This window comes from Chinchilla lanigera, unplaced genomic scaffold (genome assembly GCF_000276665.1).
Source record: "Chinchilla lanigera isolate Chin_1 unplaced genomic scaffold, ChiLan1.0 scaffold00018, whole genome shotgun sequence".
In the NCBI taxonomy this organism is placed as follows: Eukaryota; Metazoa; Chordata; class Mammalia; order Rodentia; family Chinchillidae; genus Chinchilla; species Chinchilla lanigera.
Window position 1 is genome coordinate 27,241,939 of NW_004955419.1, and position 19,674 is coordinate 27,261,612.

At 42.8% G+C, this 19,674-nt stretch overlaps 1 long non-coding RNA gene across 1 annotated transcript in view; it reads right to left on the bottom strand.

The window, feature by feature from the left end:
* Positions 1 to 45: 45 nt before the first annotated feature.
* LOC106148313 overlaps positions 46 to 19,674 on the bottom strand; it is a 24,117-nt gene continuing 4,488 nt past the window's right edge. The window contains exons 3-4 of the long non-coding RNA XR_001233654.1: positions 2,717 to 2,974; positions 46 to 851 (exon numbers count right to left, since the gene is read on the bottom strand). This is a non-coding gene — a long non-coding RNA (uncharacterized LOC106148313). The remainder of the gene's footprint in view (positions 852 to 2,716; positions 2,975 to 19,674) is intronic.

Sequence of the window (19,674 nt, forward strand, 5' to 3'; positions counted from 1 at the left end):
AATGGAGGTTGTATGGGGCCATATTGCTCTGCTCAGAAAACTTAGGAGATTGTTCTAGGGTTGCCTGCTCAGCGTTGTACCTTCTTTCTGGTCCTGCCCTCCCTGCCTTCTGCTGACAACAGGACAGTTCTGTGAACATGCAACTCCAACTTCTGATGGATCAAGGGGTGGGAAGCTGCCCTAAGCTTGGGCCAATAAGTCCCTTCCCCAAAATTCCTCCATGTAGAGAAAGTTAGTCTGCCCCAAAAAAGAAAAATGGAGCCAACCAAGAAAAATAGGATTGAGATGGGGTCTGAAGCCCTGATTAGCTGTTCCTAAAAGCCAAGAGTGTCCTGGGCTTCCTTACCTGCTAGGTCATTCAGGCCTTCCTTGGATTCTCTGTTCACCCATAAATTGCCCTTTCTGTTGGGGTTAGTGCAAAGTCGGTTCCCTCCCTTGCAACCCAAAGGGCCTTGACCAACATGGAAAACTCTCTGTCTTCCAGCCCAAACTCACACTCCAGGCCTTCACAGCCTGTTGAGATTGGCCCAGTGTTCCTTCCCAGGTTCATCACCCCCCCCACCTGCATCCCTGTGCCACCCAAACGCTGGTTGCACTTCTTCCGTCATGCTGTGCCTTCAGTCAGCAGTTCTGTCTCATCATTCTGGGTAACCCAACAGGAAATGTTCTCATGGTCTTTTTCTGGGCTGAAGGTACTGCCTTCTCTCGTGGCACTGGGTACATGATAGCCCCATCAGCATTATGAGCTCCCTGAAGAAAGGGCTCATGGCAGCTTGCCTGATGTTCACTGTAGCTCAGAGCAGGTTTTGTTGAGGCTTTGCGGAATTGAACATTATGGCCACTGTGTGGGTCTGGAAGACAAAGAAAGGACAAAGCACAAAGCAAGCTAGGGAGGCCTGGGCCCATGGAAGTGGGTGTGAGCTTCAGAAACTGCGGGAATAGACTCAGACTTCATAGGACGGCTATCCCCAGGTTGGCGTTTTCAAGTGCACAGGATCCTCTGTGATAGAGCCTGCTGAGGAGCAGGCCTTCTGAATCCCAGGCCCCCAAGAGAGCTCCCTCTGTGTCTGTCACTCCACACCTCCTCTTCTACAGCCTTGCCACGTGATCTAGGTATTTCAGGGTAGCAGAGAGTTCCAAAGCGGAGGGGAGAGTCACCCAAGGTCTATTAGTGACACCATAGCAAACACAGGAACAATCACAGTTCTGATCAGTCTTACTTTTATATTTGATCTGGACTATCAAAAACTAGAGCTAAAAAGAATTATAGAGACATCTCATCCAATCTCTCATTGTACAAGTGGGGAAACAGGCCTAGTGACTGTCACTTTTTTTTTTTTTCCCGGTACCAAGAATCAAACTCACGACCTTGCGCTTGCCAGGCAGGCGCTGTGCAGCTGAGCTAAATCCCCAGCCCTGGCCCAGTGACTGGAGCCAAGGTCAACCAGAAAGTCATGAGATGGTAGGTGCTATATTTTATATCTAGATGTCTCCCCAAAGCCTCGAGTACTGATAGGTGGGGCTTTTCAGAAGTGGTTGGATCTAGAGCGTATGATACTGGGATTAGGGGTATATGGCACTGGATTAGTCCACTAATTGGCTTATCATAGTTCTGGGTGTGGATAATGAGAAGGCCCACTCTGGGTATGGGTGGCGCTGCCTAAAAGACTTATAGCCTGGATGGGTAAAAGAGAAAAAGAAGCTGCTGCTTGCCACTTCACTACCTTGTTGCCTGCCCTGCTGTGGACTGTTGCTCCTCTGCCATGCCATCTGCCATGTGCCTTGCCTTGGAGCCAGCTGACTATGGACTGAAACCCCTACAAACTGTGAGCCAAAATAAACCTTTCCTCCTTTTACTTGTGGGTGTCAGGTATTTTGTCCCAGCAACAAGAAAATAACCAAGACAGTAAGCCTACAGCTCAGATGTCCTGGCTTTAAGACTCTGGCTCTTTTTTGTGGAACCTCCTTCCTCATACTTCACCCAGAACTACAGACAGCAATATAGCCAGAAGACACTACAAGGTAAAGCCATTCTGAGGCAGGAGATAGTACGAGAAACTTTCTGGCCTTAGGTTCATGGCAGACAGGATGCCTTGGAGACCACAAAAGAATCCTGCTGTCAGCATACTTCCTTGACATCCAGGATGAGCCCAAGAAGTTCATGTGCTCTAACAACTTTAGAGTAACCCCCATTAGCATTACAGCTTTGACCCCCTTGGTGGGCTTTGGCAGCCAGGCTGGTTCTGTGTAGTTTCATTTAAGTTCAACACCGCCCCCAGTGTGAGGGTTGAGACTCAGAGTTGAACAGAAAGAAGCCTAGTTACCACCCGACCACTCCCCGAAAGGAAAACAAGAGGGAAACCAACCCTGGAATTTGCTGTGGTCACCATCTCTGAGCTCTGCCTACCCTCTGTTTTTTGTTTGTTTGTTCCTGCTTTTTGAGACAGGGTTTCACTATGTAGTCCAGGCTGGCCGTGAACTCACTATGTAATCCAGGATGGCCTCAAACTGGCAGTGATTTTCATGTCTCAGCCTCCCAGGTGCTGAGATTACAGGCATGCGCCGCCATGCCCAGCCTGTCCTCTAGAGAACGTACTTTTGTTACTGGATGTTGTCATCCTTGGGTGCTGCCCACTGGGAACTCTCCAAAGTGTACTTTAACCTCAAACCTAAAACAGACAAGGCCACTGTGAGTCAAGGTTGCTCTCAAACTTACTCATCAGCCTGTTCCCACTCTTTGGAGTGTGCTTTCCTTTAATAAATCCCAACCTTTCTCACTACTGTATGTCTTGCTCAATTCTTTGTTCAAGATACTGAGAGCTTGGATATTGGATGAGACAAAGACCACTTGTCTGGTAGCGAAGTCACAGAGGTTCAGGTTCTTGAGAAATCATCATGGATCTTCACTAAATTTGGTATCCACTGATGAAAACACTTGGTCTTTCTTCTTAGCACAGCCAAAAGGGAGAAATGCCTGTTGTATTGAAAAAAAATCCTCATTACCATCATTACTAAAATTTTTAATGCCCTGCTTGGCCTTGAGGACCAGGATTTGTGTGAACTGAGATCTAAAGGAAAGGCCTAGGAGCAATGTTGCACTTCTATAAAGGGTCCTCTTGTCTCCTTTTTGTTATGACTAGTTCATTTCTTAGGTAAAAATAAAATAAAGAATATTTTCCACTCTCAAATAAATGTATTTTGAAGCGAAGTCCTTTGAGAAAGCATTGCCTGGAGGTCTCCTCACTCTGGCCTGTGGAGACACCGCTGGAGTCCTCTAAGAGAGGATGAGAAGAAGTTTCTGGAAATAGCCTGTGGTACCAGCCAAGGCCCGACCTTCCAGACAGTTACCTGTGCTCAGCAGTTTGTTCTCTACAAGGGACTTCCTGGAATGTGTTCTCAGAGTCTAGAAGCCAGCGACAAGGTTCAGGCTAGCTACTGGAAGAAAATCTGGAGTGCCTGCCCTTGCTGTCACCTCTTAACATAGGATTGGTTAAAGGATATGCTCATTACCAAAGCCCAGCTAATCCGAACCCGTGCCGTGGATTTCTATTTGCAGGTTTGAAAACTTTCCTCCATCTGACCACCTCTCTGGGCCTCAAGGACCAGCAATGTTGAAAGATACACCTACCCTTAGGCTTCTCAGTTTTGAGCCGACACATCCCCTTCTACATACACAGAGAGGATTTTGGTCAATAGAATCAGAACAAGTTTGATAGGAAGGCTCATTTCATCCCAGACTTTTGAGTCTTCTGCCCTCTTCCCTTCTGGTTTTGAGGAGACATTTGGGCAGCATTTCCCTGGCCCCACATATGTCGCTGAGTAGGGAAGTAAGCAAGGACATCCAAAGTGGACTTTTGTATCAAGGAAACCTCAAGAAGCTGAGGAAGGGTCAGTGAGCCACAGTGAGAACCCAGGGACTGGTGCCAAGGTGCACGTCCCCAGGAAGAGCTCTGTGTCTGATATGTAGTCTTCGCCTTGTTCACCTATTTGTCCCTTACCTCTGTGGCTTGTCACTCATTGGCCTTGAAGAGCAGGATTTGTGGGGCCCAGGGAACAAAGCGATCAACAAACTTTCAAAGAGAAAATGGGCCCCTACCCTACTTCCAGCACACACCGGAAACCCTGGCAAATTCCAGGGGCTCACACAGCCATGCTTGGTCTGACAGAGCATGGTGCTGTATGAGGCCTGCCTGCAGACAATGGCTCACTGCCTTATTCCTGCAGTTTCCACTCTCAGGAGCCCCAGCCCCCAGCGAGACATCCACTGAAACTCTGTGCTTTACCAGGGCCTGCACTCACATCCAAGGAGGAGGACACGGGCTCCAGGCCAACACATAATGAAGAGAGGACAATCGCATGTGATAAGCACCTCACCCAGTGGGAGGAGTTGGGGCACACCTCCTGGGGGACACATCATCCGGACAGTGCTGCTTTGAGGGCTTGCAACCTGCATGGTCATTTTTAAATGTCCCATGCTTGGCTTAATGCTCTGTGTTGAAATTCTTAGTGACTGTTAAACAAAGGGCTTAAGATCTCACTTTTGAATGGTGAGTCATACATAGCCCTATACCTAGAACTGAAGATGAGGAGCTAAGTATCCAGCAAAAGAGAGAACCCAGAGCAAGGTGTGGGGAGGGACTGCAGTCCAGCTCTGTAGGATGTCTATACCTGCTGGGGCCTCCATGGCTGCTCCTGAGGACAACAGGCTTAAAATTTATGGGATTGCTGATTGCACAGCACACATTCTGTCAGTGTGTGGTGACAGGGGTCATATCTCAAAATCATTAGTCCTAGATCTTGATTTCTACTCCCTCACCTACCTGGCTTATGTGGCTTTTTTTTTTGTTTTTTTTTTTCAGTACTAGGGCTTGAACCCAAGGTTTTTGCACCGAGTCACATCTCCAGACCTTTTCTATTTTTTATGTTTGAGAAAGGGTCTCACTAAGTTGCTATATTGCCCAGGCTGGGCTCAATTTGAGATCCTCCTGCCTCAGCCTCCCAGAGTACTAGAATCACAGGCATGCACTACCGTGCCTGGCTGGCTGCATGGCTTTGAATGATTTAGTCAATCTCTCTGAGCTTCTGGTCCCACATCTGCTAAATGGACATGATACCTCACCTGGTGCTCCTCTGACGGCCAAAAGGGCTTATGTAGGTGGAAGTGTTTTATAGATCCTGTGCGGCTCCCAGATGAGAGGAACATGCAGTGAATAGCTTCTGGGAGTGCTGTAGGGCAGCCAACACCATCTGACCTCCCGACCGCAGAAGGCCTCTCAGGAGGAGCACTGGTAAGGAAGGCATCGTGCCAGGCTGCGTCAGGGGCAAAGGGAGAGTCTCAAGACAAGGCTGGAAAAGGGACAGCAAAGCAGTTCTATTAGAAAGGACTTGAAGTTCGGGGGTAGAAGGAGAAAGAGGTGAAGGAGGACAGGATGGGGTCAGGCAGCAGGGCAGTGCAGCTACAAGACTTGTAAGAATAGGGATGTCAGGCTCTTGGTTTTAACTCATTTGTGTTGTCATGAAGTAAACCCTCTTCCGTGCCTTCATTTTACTCCATCTGGCCAAATATCCCCCAACCTTCAGTAACATTTACCATATAAGCAAAAGCTTTGTGGGTTCTGATGGAAATGAAGGAAAAGGGCAACTTCTGCTCAGATGGAGGCCAGTGTAGAGATAAAAGAAGAAGTAACCACGGAAATACGCTCTGTGTACAAGCAGGTTGTATCTGTGAACATACAAGTGCTCCCAGAAAGCAGGCGTGCATGGTGGGATGTGCCCATAATCCCGGCTACTAAGGAGGCTGGGGCATGAAGATTGCAAGTTTAAAGCCAGCGTGGACAACTTAACAAGACCTTCTCTCAAAATTTAAAAAGTAAAAGGGCTAGAGACGTAGTAGCTCAGTACTCCCCAGGTTCAATGCTCAGCACCCCAAAAAAGAAAAGAAAAACATCCCTAAAAGTCCATGGAAACTGGTCTTCTCCAGATCCAAGCATGAGAAGAAGAGGAAGTCTGGGTTAATCACAGCTAGATCTCACTGGGTATGGTCTCCCTTACTGACATCCCACTTATGTAAGTGACTTTGTCTGTCTTGTGTGGCTAAAACAAAATACCCAAGTCTGGCTACTTCATAAAGTAGAGTAAATTAGCTCATAATTTGGGAGCCTCTAAGACCAAGATTGGCCAGCCCCACCTGTTCGGCCTCTGGTAAAGACCCCCTTGGCTGAGTCACAACATAGAAAAGCAGAAAGGGAACTGGCTCAGAGGAGAAGGAGTGAAGTGTTAAGTGGATGTGTGGTGGGTGGCCTTGCTTTATACAGCCTCCTCGCATGAGAACAGATACACTCCTCAAGACCAGCATTAATCCATGCCAATGCAATGCCCCATGACTTAATTACCTTCCATTAACCTTATTTTTTAATTATTATTTTTTGGTAGTAATGAGGATCAAACCCAGGGCTTTTGCACTGGATTACATCCCAAGGTCCTTTTACTTTTGTTTTGAGATAAGATCTCACTATGTTGTGAGTTGAGGCTGGCTTTGAACTCACTAGATATCCCAAGCTGGCCTCCAACTCACAGCAATCCTCCTGCCTCAGCCTCCTCAATGCTAAGACTACAGGTATGCACCACCACATCTGGCCTCATTTCTGATTTTTGGGGGACTAACACCTTAATACTGTCATACTGGGAACCAAGCTTCAGGCATATGAATTGGGGGAACAACCTCCCTCCAAATAATTCCAACAAGCAACAGGAACATGTTATCCTATACACAGCCATAATTCTCAAAGACTAAATGCAATACAATAGTAGAAATACTAGGGGAAAAAAACAAGTAGCACCATGATCAACTGAGTCACAAAATAAACACTTGACACTCAAAACCCCAGGAACAGGAAAAAGCTGGAGAGGCTGCTGGCTCTGCTAGTGCCTAAGCAAGATTCGTTTGGTCACTGTGCCCCCACACGGTCCTTGCTGCTCCCCACTGGGCTTGTCCACCACACCTGTAACAGGAAAGTTCCTGCACTCACAGGAAGTCTCCTTCCACCAGAATTCCAAGGGGAAAGACCCAGAGCAGGGTATCCCAGACCTGAAAAACATATGGGCACCTTTTAAAGCACAACATTGGCTTCAATTATTTTTATAAAGTTAGCTAAATATGTTCAAACTAGATATAAACTGACGCTTACAGCCTTCATATAAAAGCCAAAAAAATGTATAAATTAAGTACAAACAAAATGACAAAACCAGTAAAAGTCCTATTAACATGGATGGCATCAGATAGATGAGGTTTTGCTGAAGAACAAACAGCAGCTCACGGAGCAGCAAGCACAGCCTGACCGCTCCAGGGCACGTTCCTTTGAGTTCTGCCAGCCTGGTGAGATGACTCCATTTTCACACTGTTTGTCTTTATTTAAACGTCTGTGAAAGCTTCATTTACTTAGCATGCCTTCACTCGGCTCTAACACATCATTTCCCTGCAAATCCACCTTTGTTGGTTTTTCTCAGGAGTCTCACTAATCCTGGGGCCACCAGAGAACACACAGTCGGATTGTGACTGAGCGTAGCTGCCTCTTAAGCAGGGGGCTGGCCGCTTGGCCAGTGTCCTTTCCTTCAGCTCTCACAGGGACCTCAGAGTAGAAGCCATTACCACCACCCTCTTGCAGCTACAGGCTCCTGCACAGAGGGTGAGTGCTGTCCTGGGTCGCTCGGCGGGATGTGGAGCCAGCTGGGGACCCTGCGGTCTGTGTCAGTCTGTGTGCCCTCCTTGCCACGTCCTCAACCTGCCTCGGTGCACAACTGCTTCGGGTGACCCAGGGTACGCGTATCTCATTTTGTGTAGATTATCTTGAAATGAAGCACATTTTTTTTCATGTCATAAGAGAGTTGCAAACCAGGCATGAGGGCTTCATCCGTAATCCCCGAACTCTGTGAGGCTGAGACAAAAGGATCAGAAGTTCAACCCCAGACTGCTCAATTTAGCAATGCAGTGAGACCCTGTCTCAAATAATAAATTTGAAAAGGGTTGCAAAGGCTCTAGGTTCAATCCCCAGTACTGCAGGAGACAAGAGAGACAGATACAGAGATGCAGACCCCTAAGACTCACCCATCACATTTCCTGAGGGTCAGGGCTGCAACTGAGGGTCAGAGGCCTCTGACCCAGGCAACTCAAGCATAGGGAAACTGCAGCAAACCAACAGCTTGCAACAATACCTGTCTGACAACCAGGGCCTTGGGGACAGTTGGGTTTAAGGGCAGGGGCATCTAGAAGGGCAGAGGCAGCTCTGTGCTGGTCCACAGTGACAATGGTACAATGGTAGTGCCAGGGCTCAGTCACATAGACATCTGCCATGGCCATGGTGGCTGCATGTCTGAAGACGCCAGCAACTGGAGAAGAGTAAAGATGGGGGTACAAAGTCAGTCCAAGCTGGCTGAAGAGGCAGGGCCATCTCTGTGTCAGGAGGGAGCCCAGTAAGAGCTGGAAGCTGGAAGCTTTGCCGAGGGTCAAGCAAAAGCTGTGCAAGACACGACCCTCTGCCCCCAGTGCCCACTGGTGGGGCTCCTTCTGCTCCCCACCCCCTGCCCATGGAATCTGGAGCACTAAGGTCCCTGGGATCCAGCAGGAGGACTCCGCCCACATCCAGGGTGGGGCGGCAAGGTTAGAAGACATTCCCCACTCTGGGGAGAGATACCAGCTCTGGGTTTTTTCCATGAGACAAGGGATGACCAATGAGTTGATGAGAACATGGACTAGAAAGGAAAGGAAAACTAAAAAGTAGGGAGGAAAGGAAGAAGATGGGAGGGAAGAAAGTGCTGGGATCAAAGCAGAGCCAGAAACCCATATTTAGAGCTACAGTGTAGCTCGGGAGTAGAACACTTGCCTAGCATGTGTGAGGTCCTAGGCTCAAGCCTCAGTGGAAGGAAGGAGGGAAAGAGAGAAGGAGGGAAGGAGGGAAGGAGGGAAGGAGGGAAGGAAGGAGGGAAGGAGGGAAGGAGGGAAAGAAGGAAGGAAGGAAGGAAGGAAGGAAGGAAGGAAGGAAGGAAGGAAGAAGAGGGAGGGAGAGAGGAAGGAGCGAGGCTACACTTTCAACTCCTTTTTCTCAATATCTTGCTATGATGGCCCAACCATTGTCCATTTGGTGTGGACACTTGTTTTCATTTCTCTCTTCGTGAGGGTTTTTGCATCTAAAATCATGGATAAATTAGACCTTTGTTGTTTCTTTTTATCTTGGCTTTGGAATCAAGACTTCACGAAATGAAGTGCAGGGTGTCTTCTCATATTTAGTCTCAGGAAAAGTGTGTGTGTAACATTAGAATAATCAGACCCTTGAATGTCTATAAGAACTGGCAAGTGCTTTTTGAATCCATTAAAAACTTGCAGCTTTGAAATACTAACTCACAGTCTTCAATTGTTATAGATGTGTTTGGTTTTCTTTTCCTTTATAAGTGAGCTCTCTGAGTATTCCTTTTATTCTTGACCATTATGTGGAAGTTATCAAGTTTATTGGCATAAAGTTGTTTACAGTATTTTCTTATTATTCTCATAACAACTGGTGTTTTGTTTAGTTTCATTTTTGTTTTGCTGGGGATGGAACCTAGATGTGAGATCCTCAATTTGATCCCCAGCACTACAAAAAAATTAAAATTAAGAAATTAAAAGGGAACAGGGGCGTAACCTCAGGGTATAGCTTAGCATCTGGAAGATGGAAGGTGTTTGTCCTGCCATCAGACTTCCAGTTCTGGCCATGAGGTTTCTGAGGGGACCAGCTAGTGACAAACTTAGAAACCCTCTTATGGGCATCACAGTTTAAGGCAAAGTTGGGAGCAGTGGAAAACATAGCATGACAAAACTACATATGAGAATATGTAGCCATCATATATAAAAGGTGTCCCATTACTCCCTGATACAGTTTGAGTACGTCCACCAAAGATTTATGTGCTGGAAACGTGGTTTCCTGTGTGGGGTGTGAGAAGTCGTAGAGTCTTTAAGAGTTGGAGTCTCGTGGAAAATGGTTATGTTTTCAGGGATGCTAAATTTGGAAAAGATGAATGTAGTTTTCATAAGACCCTGGTTAGTTCTCATAAGAGTGGATCATTACAAAGCAAGTCTCCAACACCACGAGATAAATAAATCTCTTTACAAAATATCTTGCCCCAGGTGTTTATTACAGTAACAGAAAATAGACTAAGATCTCTCCAAAAGGACAAAAGAGGACAAACTGCAGCAAATTTCATAAAGGCACTTTTGGCTCAGTCATTGTAACAGATTGCATAATGGAAGTGACCACCCCACCAAGGAAAGGTTCACACAGAAAGATGAGAGGCAATTCCTGCAGTGGGCAAGAGAGTGCAGTGGAGAAGCCCAAAGATATTCACATTGCAGGGTTTGCAACCTAATAACATGGTCCTGTGATGGAAATGGGTTTTCTTTCACTAGAGTACAATGTTTGCCTACAAAGTGTTTCTATTATTATTTATTATTATTATTATTATTATTATTATTATTATTATTTAAATTAAATCCATATTTTTAGGTTCTCTTGAAAAGCAGAACAGAGCCAAGTAGGGGCCCTCCTGCATAAAGGTCTTGCGTTTGTTCTTCCGCTCACAGCCTCCACCACTCCCTGTTAACACCACCATCTGACACTTGGCACTCTCCCTGCACTGTGGGGCTTTCCCCTCACACCCCGCCCACTTCACTCATGTGTCTTACCACCTGCCTTCTCTCTGTAGGCATTTGAGTGGATGACTTTTGCTATATTCCATGGCTCTGAATCTTCATGTGAAACAGTGATACAGAGCTATGCTCACCTCAGTTCTCCCTCTCTCCCTGCACCTCTGTCATTTTGAGATTTGCAGCACATATGAACAGCTTGGGTCACCAAAAGGCCATCTGTCTGTACACAGACCTGGGAATAGGCTCCCAGAAACCCAAGAGAGGAGAAAGGCAATTTGTGGGATTTGTGACAACTGCTAGCATGAGGCTACATCAGCCACTCCAGCACAGTGGTCATTGTGCTTTTTTAAAGGGAACTTATTCCTCATTGAAGGAACATTACTATCTAGTTCACTCCTGTTTAGGAAAGCTCAAAGTCTTCTGTTACTTTAACGAAGCTGGCAACATACAGAAAAACTACTTCGTTGGCTAGCCTGGAATAAAAGTAAGAGTGTTTGGAGAATGACCTGGGTCGAGTGAATGTTAGAAACTTCCTAGGAGTTCAAAGATCCAATGATTCTTAGAATGCATGATAATAGTAGTAGCTAACGGTTTAACACCTTCTAGGGGAAGTCTTTGTGCTAAGCACTTGAAATGTTTTATTTTACATAATCCCCTAATAACACTACAGGATAGATATTATAATTGCCCTCATTAACACAGATGAGAAAATCAGTTTCAGACAGGTTAGGTTATTTGTTGTCTTAGTTACTTTTCTCTCGTTGCTGAGACAAAATACCTGACGCCCAAAATTAAGGAAGGAAAGGTTTATTTAGCTCATAGTTGTGGAGGTTTCAGTCCATACTTGGCTGGCTCCAAGGCAGAGTGGCACACGGCACAAGGCAACCTTTCATGGCTGTGGAAGACAGCAAAAGCAACAAGTGCAAAAGGGAGGAGTGGCAAGCAAGCCTCTTTTCCTCCTTTACATTATATGCAAACTACCCGCCCCAGGGCAGGTGTAGCACTCACATCCTTAATCCCGCATTGGACTATGGATCAATCAAAAATCTAGACTAGAAGCTCGCCCCATGACTGCATAAGGATTTGGGGGGACCTGCAGACACAAACCATAACATTTGTCCAAAGTTACCCAGCCAGTGAGCAATGAAGTCAGACTTTAAACCCAAACACCCTACCTCCAGAGACACTAGAAAGGTTATGAGGATAGTGCCAGGTTTTGATAGCTAGCTTCTCATGGGAACTTCCTTCCTCCACCCAGTAAATGATGTTACTACATTTCTTGCCAAGCATACCAAAAACATACAACACAGAAATCCAGTTTTTTATTCCTCAGGCTTACACATTTGTGAAAATTAAGCTAAAACTATTCTCCATGTTTCCTCACTCTTTAAAATACAAAATAAGTTTAAAAGGACATTTCCTTGGAACTAAAATTTTTTTGTAGAACCTGCTTCATATTCAGAATTTGAATTAGAGCATATAATAGAAGGATGTTCCACATAATCCTACATCTGATCATTTGTTTCAGGATTTTAACCGAGCACTACACTTGACATGTGCAGCTGAATTTCCACTATGTTCAGTCAAGCAACATTTGGCTGATGAAGTAGCTGTTACAAGGATGCTCTGAGGGCCAGCTGTGGTGGTGCACATCTGTAATCCCAGCTATGTGGGAGGCTGAGGCAGAAGGACTGCTGCAAGTTCAAGGCCAGTTTGGGCTACACAGTGAGTTCAAAGCCAGTCTGAATTACATAATAAGACCTTATCTCAAAAAAAATTTTTTTTAATTTTAAAAAGGGCTGGAGATGTAGCTCAGTGCAAAGACCTTGGGTTCAATCCCTAGTATCAGAAAACAAACAAATAAGAATTCTGTCAGGTAGCTCAGTGAGCCCTTTTCAGCCTCTGAGATCATTTTAAGAGGTATGTATGCAAAATTTAAAATTACTTCTCAGTCCTCCAATTTCTACTAATCACTATTTGTCTAACCCAATATTTACAGAAAAAACGAGTGAGAACTTCTATTTGCAAATGACTTGCAGGCTGAATGAACCTAATTCTCTTAAGACATCTGTATTTGAAAATCATATGTCTAACATGAATTGTTAGGACTTATTATCAACAGAAAATATTACTCAAATAAATATATTAGAAAATATATGATACTTTGCTAACTAGAAAGCCCAAAATATTAAAACATATTTTCAGAAAAACCTATATAATCAGATTTGTGTAAATACTCTTTTCTTAATAAAGAAATAAAATTATCTCACTGTAAGAAAAGAAAAAATATTTTGGAAGATATCTTCAAGGGCCGGGGATATAGCTCAGCAGCACAGTGTCTGCCTGGCAAGTGCAAGGTCCTGAGTTCGAGTCCTGGCACAAAGAAAAGAAACAGCAAGATATCTTCAAATAATCTGAAATACAATACTTTATTAGTGCATGTAATAAACTCTTACACTGAACATAAATGAGTGATTTTCTTGGTAGAAAATCAGTCACACAGGCCTTCACTAAATAAGTGGGTTTTTCAAATCTTAAAATAAATTTAATTTATTTAATGGTATCGAATTAATAATTCACCTGTTTTGGATATGCTGGGGGCCCGGGATATTGCTTGGTGATGCCTTTAAATCCTTACCAAAAGATGAAAAAAAATACCAAGTACACTGGAGGGCAGTACCCGCAAAGGCCACAAGATGTCGCTTTCTGACAATCTCTTCCTTATAGCTAATACCAAAGAGGAGGGTGGGGCGAGGTGTTGACCATATGCTGATGTAATACCCAGAAGGGCGTCCATTCAGATATAGAGCAACTGATGCACATAGATTAACAGGGATTCCCTTCTAACATCCCTAAACTTAATGCATTAATCCTTCTTTCATTTTCTTTTGCCCCTGGAGCAACCCTGAGCATGTTGGTACCAGTATAGGTGTGGGACACCAAACGAAATATTTTCCATTATTACCTTTCAGTCTTCACATTTAGTCGGAAGATCCTGACTACATATTATGACTCTTACTATACAGATGAGGAAACCGTGGCCCAGAAAAGTTGTCATCAGCAAATGAAATCCAGTGGCCAAATTTTTTGAAGCCCAACACCCCAGTGGTGGCTTCTCCATCCTCCTCCATTGTTCACTGCGGAAGTGGCTGAGGGCAGGACTTAATTATTTTTGCTTTGTGGAAATTAATTTACAATATTTTATACTGGGCTGGGGATGTAGCTCAGTGGCACAGCGCCTGCCTGGTAAGCACAAGGTTCTGAGTTCAATTCCCAGTACCAAAAAAAATAATAATAATAATAATAAAATATTTTATACTAAACTGTCTGATATGAGTTCACACTTTAGCTTATTAAACAAGGCTTCTGAGAAATTTTGTGGGTGCTCTAAGCTACTTTGAACCTCTTCTGGGATGGGCTCCCAAAGAAGACCCCTCTGCTGCTAAGGCACTTGTGGGGTTTGCTCAGGCTGCAGTCACAAAGCACAGACGGTGTGGCTGAACAAAAATGGATTCTTTCACAGTTCTGGGAGCTGGCAGTTCAAGATGAAGGTGTCCATGGAATTGGTCTCCTCTGAGGCTTTTCTCCTTGCCTGATAGGTGGCCTGTGGCTTCACACGGTCTTCCTCTATGCCTGTGCCTTCATCGCCTCTCACAAGGTCACTAGTCAGGTAAGATTGGGACCTACATCTCACCATGACCTTATTTTACTTTAATTACCTCTTTCAAGGCCATGTCTCTAAATATGGCCACATCCTGAGGTACATATAGGAATTAGGACTTCAGCATATAAAGTTCAAGAGGGGGCATAATTCAACCCACAACAGGTAGGAAAATTGAGGAGCCTGCATCATCCCTTCAAAAGCTTTACCATGAACATTATAGCGTCCTGGTCTGTGTCCTCATCTTACCATACCAGAGACTGGAATGTTATGTATTTCTCTAAGCTCCTTATTTCATCTGCTTTTGGTATGTAATTCCTGGATTGGTTTGGTTGGGTGTGTGTGTGTGGGGGGGGTGTTTGTTTGGTTTGGTTTGGTTTATTTTTAGTGCTAGGGATGGAGCCAAGGCTTTTCATGTGCTAAGCAATTGCTCTACCACTGAGCTACACCTAGATTTTTTCTTTTTTTTTATGGGAGTAGAATATGGAGAAAAGATTTCTGATCCCCCTTCTGGAGGTAAGGAATTACATTCAAAGGAGTAACTGAAATATAGGAACACATGTATGTTAACAAGTATATTTTTAGTTGTAAACAATGAATTTTTTGTCTTGTTTTTGAGGCAGGTTCTCACTATGCAGTCCAGGCTGGCCTTGAACTCATTATATAGTCCAAGCTGGCCTTGAAATCAGCATGATCCTCCTCCCTCAGACTCTCAGATCCTAGGATTGCAGGTTTGCACCACCAAAGGGCATAAACAATTTTTTAACTGTGGAAAATAAAGAAAAGCAGGAAGAAGAAATTGAAAATTATCCTGCATTCTGCCATCTGGAAAACTATCAACATTCTGCAATTCTGCACTATCAGCACAATCTTATTTTTATATGCATATAGGCAGTCTTTTTTTTTTTTTTAGCAACTAGTATTTGTTCTCTGATTGCTTTTTTTTAAATATTGAAAATTGAACACAGGGAATCCTGGGCTACATCCTTAGCTCTTTTTGTTTTTTGGGTTTTTTTAGTTGGTTTTTTGTTTTGTTTTTGTTTTTGTTTTGAGGCATTCTAAACTGCCCAGGCTGAGCTCCAATTTGCAATCCTCCTGCCTCAGCCTCCCAAAGATCTCAGATTATGGGACTGGTTTAAAAATATTTTGGGGGGGCCAGGGATACAGCTCAGTGGCACAAGTGCCTGCCTGACAAGCACAAGGTCCTGAGTTCAATTCCCAGTACCAAAAAATAAATAAATAAAAGTAAAAATACTTTTGTGGCTTATTCTCTTAACCTAATATTTCCCAAATTACTCAATACTGTTATGCAAAAAGTGCTTAGTCACTTACTTAAGCAACTTCTGATTTTTGACATTTATACTGACACATATTGCTTCCAAATTTTCATAATAGATAATGTTATAAAGAACACACTTGTAAGCATATATTTCTTTTTCTTACAACAAAAAAAATCTTACAGTGGAACTGCTAACTTGTACAAATTTCTAGAGTTTTTAACTTCTATTACCAAGTTACTCTGTATGTTTCCTGTACCAAATACCACTCTTCTCCGCAAAGAAATGGCTGTTTCCCTGCAAAGGACAAAAAAATTACTGTCCAAAAATACACAAAATGACCAATATAAGAGGTAAAAATTACTACTGAGGTTAAAAGGTGTTTGTTTTTCTTTTTGCACATTTATTGGCCATTTAATTCCAGCCTGTTGTGAATAAAGTATTGTTTTGTCCATGATTTCCACTGACAGACAGACAGACTGGGGACTCAAACCCATGGTCTCACATACCCCAGGCGAGTTCTTTCCCACTGAGCTTCACGCCATCCTCTGCTTTTTCTCATTCACTTATCTGTACTGTTTGTAAGTATTCATTCTGTGTCCCATTTGATGTCAATGTATTTTAAATACTTTTCTCAGTTCACGTTTGTCTTTCTGTGGTGCTTGCATTTTTTCCTGCATACATGTATGAAATGCTTAAGTGATCAGTCTAGCAATCTTTAGTTTTCTCGTCAGTGCTTTGCTGTAGTGCTTATGATGGACTTCCCATCAGCTGAGGAATGAATAAAAAAAGATGTGGTATTTTTATATAATGGAGTACTACAGCTATAAAGAAAGATCAACTCAAGCCTTTTATAGGTAAATGGATGCAACTAGAGACCATAATCATAAGTGAAATAAATCTTGTATGTATAAACATCAAATTGTCTCCCTAGTGTAAGAAACTGAAAGAGTAATTAAGATCCAAAAGGTACAATAGATATTGTGAAAGGGAAAGAAACTGCTGAAAAGGAAAGAACAACTGGGATGGTGGAAAGGAGAAAAGAAGGGGGAAAATATTTTTTAAAAATATATAGAAAGAAGATAGCTAAGATAATTGCACTACTAATTTCTACTAGTTCATTTAAAGGAACAGTTAGTGCTTATATTGTTTGACCAATTTTGCATTCCTCTATCTGGTAATCTGAGCAACTACTTTGAAGATAACAATATGCAGTATAATAACCATTTTTAATTTCCTAATGAAATTTCCTATCAACTTGTTTTGAAATTCTGTGTTGTTTCTACTGGCTTTTTCTTTTTTCTCTTAAAAATAAAAAAAAAAAAGAAAAAAATGGAAAGCTACCCCTTCTTCCTGGATAGGTAGAACCAATGTAGTCAAAATGGCCATACTTCCAAAACTGTTATACAGATTTAATGCCATCTCAATCAAAATACTAATAACATTCCTTACAGAACAGGAGAAAATCCTAGTTTCTAAAATTCATATGGAACCAGAAGAAACCTAGCATAGCAAAAGCAATTCTGGGCAATAAGGGCAAGGCAGGGGTAATTACAAACCCAGATTTCAAGTTATACTACAAAGCTATAGTGATAAAAATATCATAGTATTGACAAAAACACAGATTGGTGTATCAGTGGAACAGAACAGAAGATATAGTACAACTCTAGGCACATTCAGCTATGTTATATTTGACAAAGGGAGCAATTCCCTGCACTGGAGGAAAGACAGCTTCTTTAACATATGCTGCTAGGAAGCCTAGCTATCCACATGCCAAAGGCTGAACTTAGACTCATGTCTGTCATCATGCACTAAACTAAATTTAAAATGGATTCAAGATCTATACATTAGAACAGAAACACTTAATCTGCTGAAAGACAAAATAGGTAAAATTCTTGAAGACACAGGTGTAGGCAAAGACTTTGTGAACAAAACCCTGGTTGCATAAGAAACAATATCAAGAATCAACAAATGGGATCACATCAAATTAAAAAGCCTCTGCACAGCAAAAGAAACTACTGACAGAGTGAAGAGACAACCTACAGAATGGAAAAAATATCTGCCAGTCACTCCATAGGCAAAAAACTAATATCTAGAATATATTTTTAAAATTTGAAAAATTAAATCCCCCAAATTTAAAGACCCAATTCAAAATGGGCATCTGAAATGAATAGATACTTCTTAAATGAAGAAATATAAACAACCAATAAATACATGAAAAAACTGTTCAACATCTGGGGCTGGGGATTTAGCTCAGCAGCACAGCACTGGCAAGCAGGAGGTTGTGAGTTTGATTCCTGGTACCAGAAAAATAACCGCCCCCGCCCCAAAAATGTTCAACATCACTGGTCATTCGAGAAATGCAAATTAAAGCAAAACTGAGATTTTATCTCACTCCAGAAAGAATGGCTACCTTCAAGAAGTCAACCAATAACAAATGCTGGTGAGGCTATGGGGAGAAAAGAACCCTTCTCCATTGTTGGTGGGACTGTAAACTCACACATACACTATGGAAATCAGTATGGAGATTCCTCAAAACACTAAAAGTAGAAATTCCATTTGACCCAGCTATTCCCCTTCTAGGTATCTTCCCAAAAGAGTTAAAGACATCATACCCAATGGTATATACATACCCATGTTTATAGAAGCACAATTTTTTTTTTGTAATGGGAATCGAACTCAGGACCTTGTGCTTGCCAGGCAGGTGCTTGTGCTGCTTAGCTACATCCCCAGCCCTATAGCAGCACAATTCATAATAGCTAAATCTTGGAAATACCATATCAACAGATGAATGGATTAAAAAAATATTTACACACAATGCAATACTACTGCCTTAAAGAAAGATAAACTTGAGTCATTTGACACTGTAACCATTTTTAAGTGCACAATTCTGTGGCAAAAAGTATATTCATAATGCTGTGCAACCACCACTATCCATTTCTAGAGCTTTTTCATAATTCCAAACAGAAAGTTTACACCCTTAGCATGGACAAAGAAAATGTAAAAGAGAGAGAGAGAGAATTATTCAGCCTTAGAAAGGAAGAACCTGACTGTTTGCAACAACATCGATGAACCTAAGGGACATTATTGTAAATGAAATAAGCCAGACACAGAAGGGCATATTATATGATACCACTTATACGAGAAATTTTAAATAGTTCAACCCATGAAGCCCAGTACAGAATGGTGGCTGCCAGTGGGCAGCAGGATGGTGTTGGTTCAAGGATATAAAGTTTTAGTTATGAAGGATGAACAAGTACCAGAGGTCTACTGGATGGATAATAAATTGCCTGTAGTTAACAATACCATGTTGGATACTGACAATTTTGCTATCAGGGTAGAGCTCATGTTTATTGTTATCACAAATAAAGAGGGCCACAGGAAACTTTTGGAGGTGATGTGTATGTTTATGGCAGCAGCTGTGGTGATGGTTTCACAGGTATATATCTCCAAACTCATTAAGATGGATGCATTAATTTTATATGTCAATCATACCTCCATAAACTTTTTTTAAGAAAAGAAATTCTGTGCCCATTACACAATAAATCTCATTCCTCCTGCCCTCCAGGATAATAAACTCTATTATCCTTTCTGTCTGTGTGAATTTGCCAGTTCTAGATACTTCAGACAAATGGAATCATACAGTATTGGTCCTTTTGTCTGATTTATTTCATTTAACATAATGCCCTCAAGTTCATCCTTCTATAGCATGTATCAGAATTGCATTCCCTTTTAAGGTTCAATAAGGCTGCCATTGTGTTATGTTGTGGCTTCACTTTTTCTATGTCATTCTCTCAGCTACCCAAACTCTATTTTCAGAATTAGTGCTAGTATCTGAATGTTGGTATCCAAAATTCACATGTTGAGTGCTGACAGTTGAGGAGAGGACACTAACTGGTTGGTCCCAAAGAAATGGGAAGCTGGAGAGAAAAAGCTACAAAGAATGGCTTTCGGGGGCTGGGGATTTAGCTCAGTGGCAAAGCGCCTGCCTGGCAAGCGCAAGGTTGTGAGTTCAGTTCCTGGTACCGGAGAAAAACCAAAACCAAAAAAAAAAAAAAAAA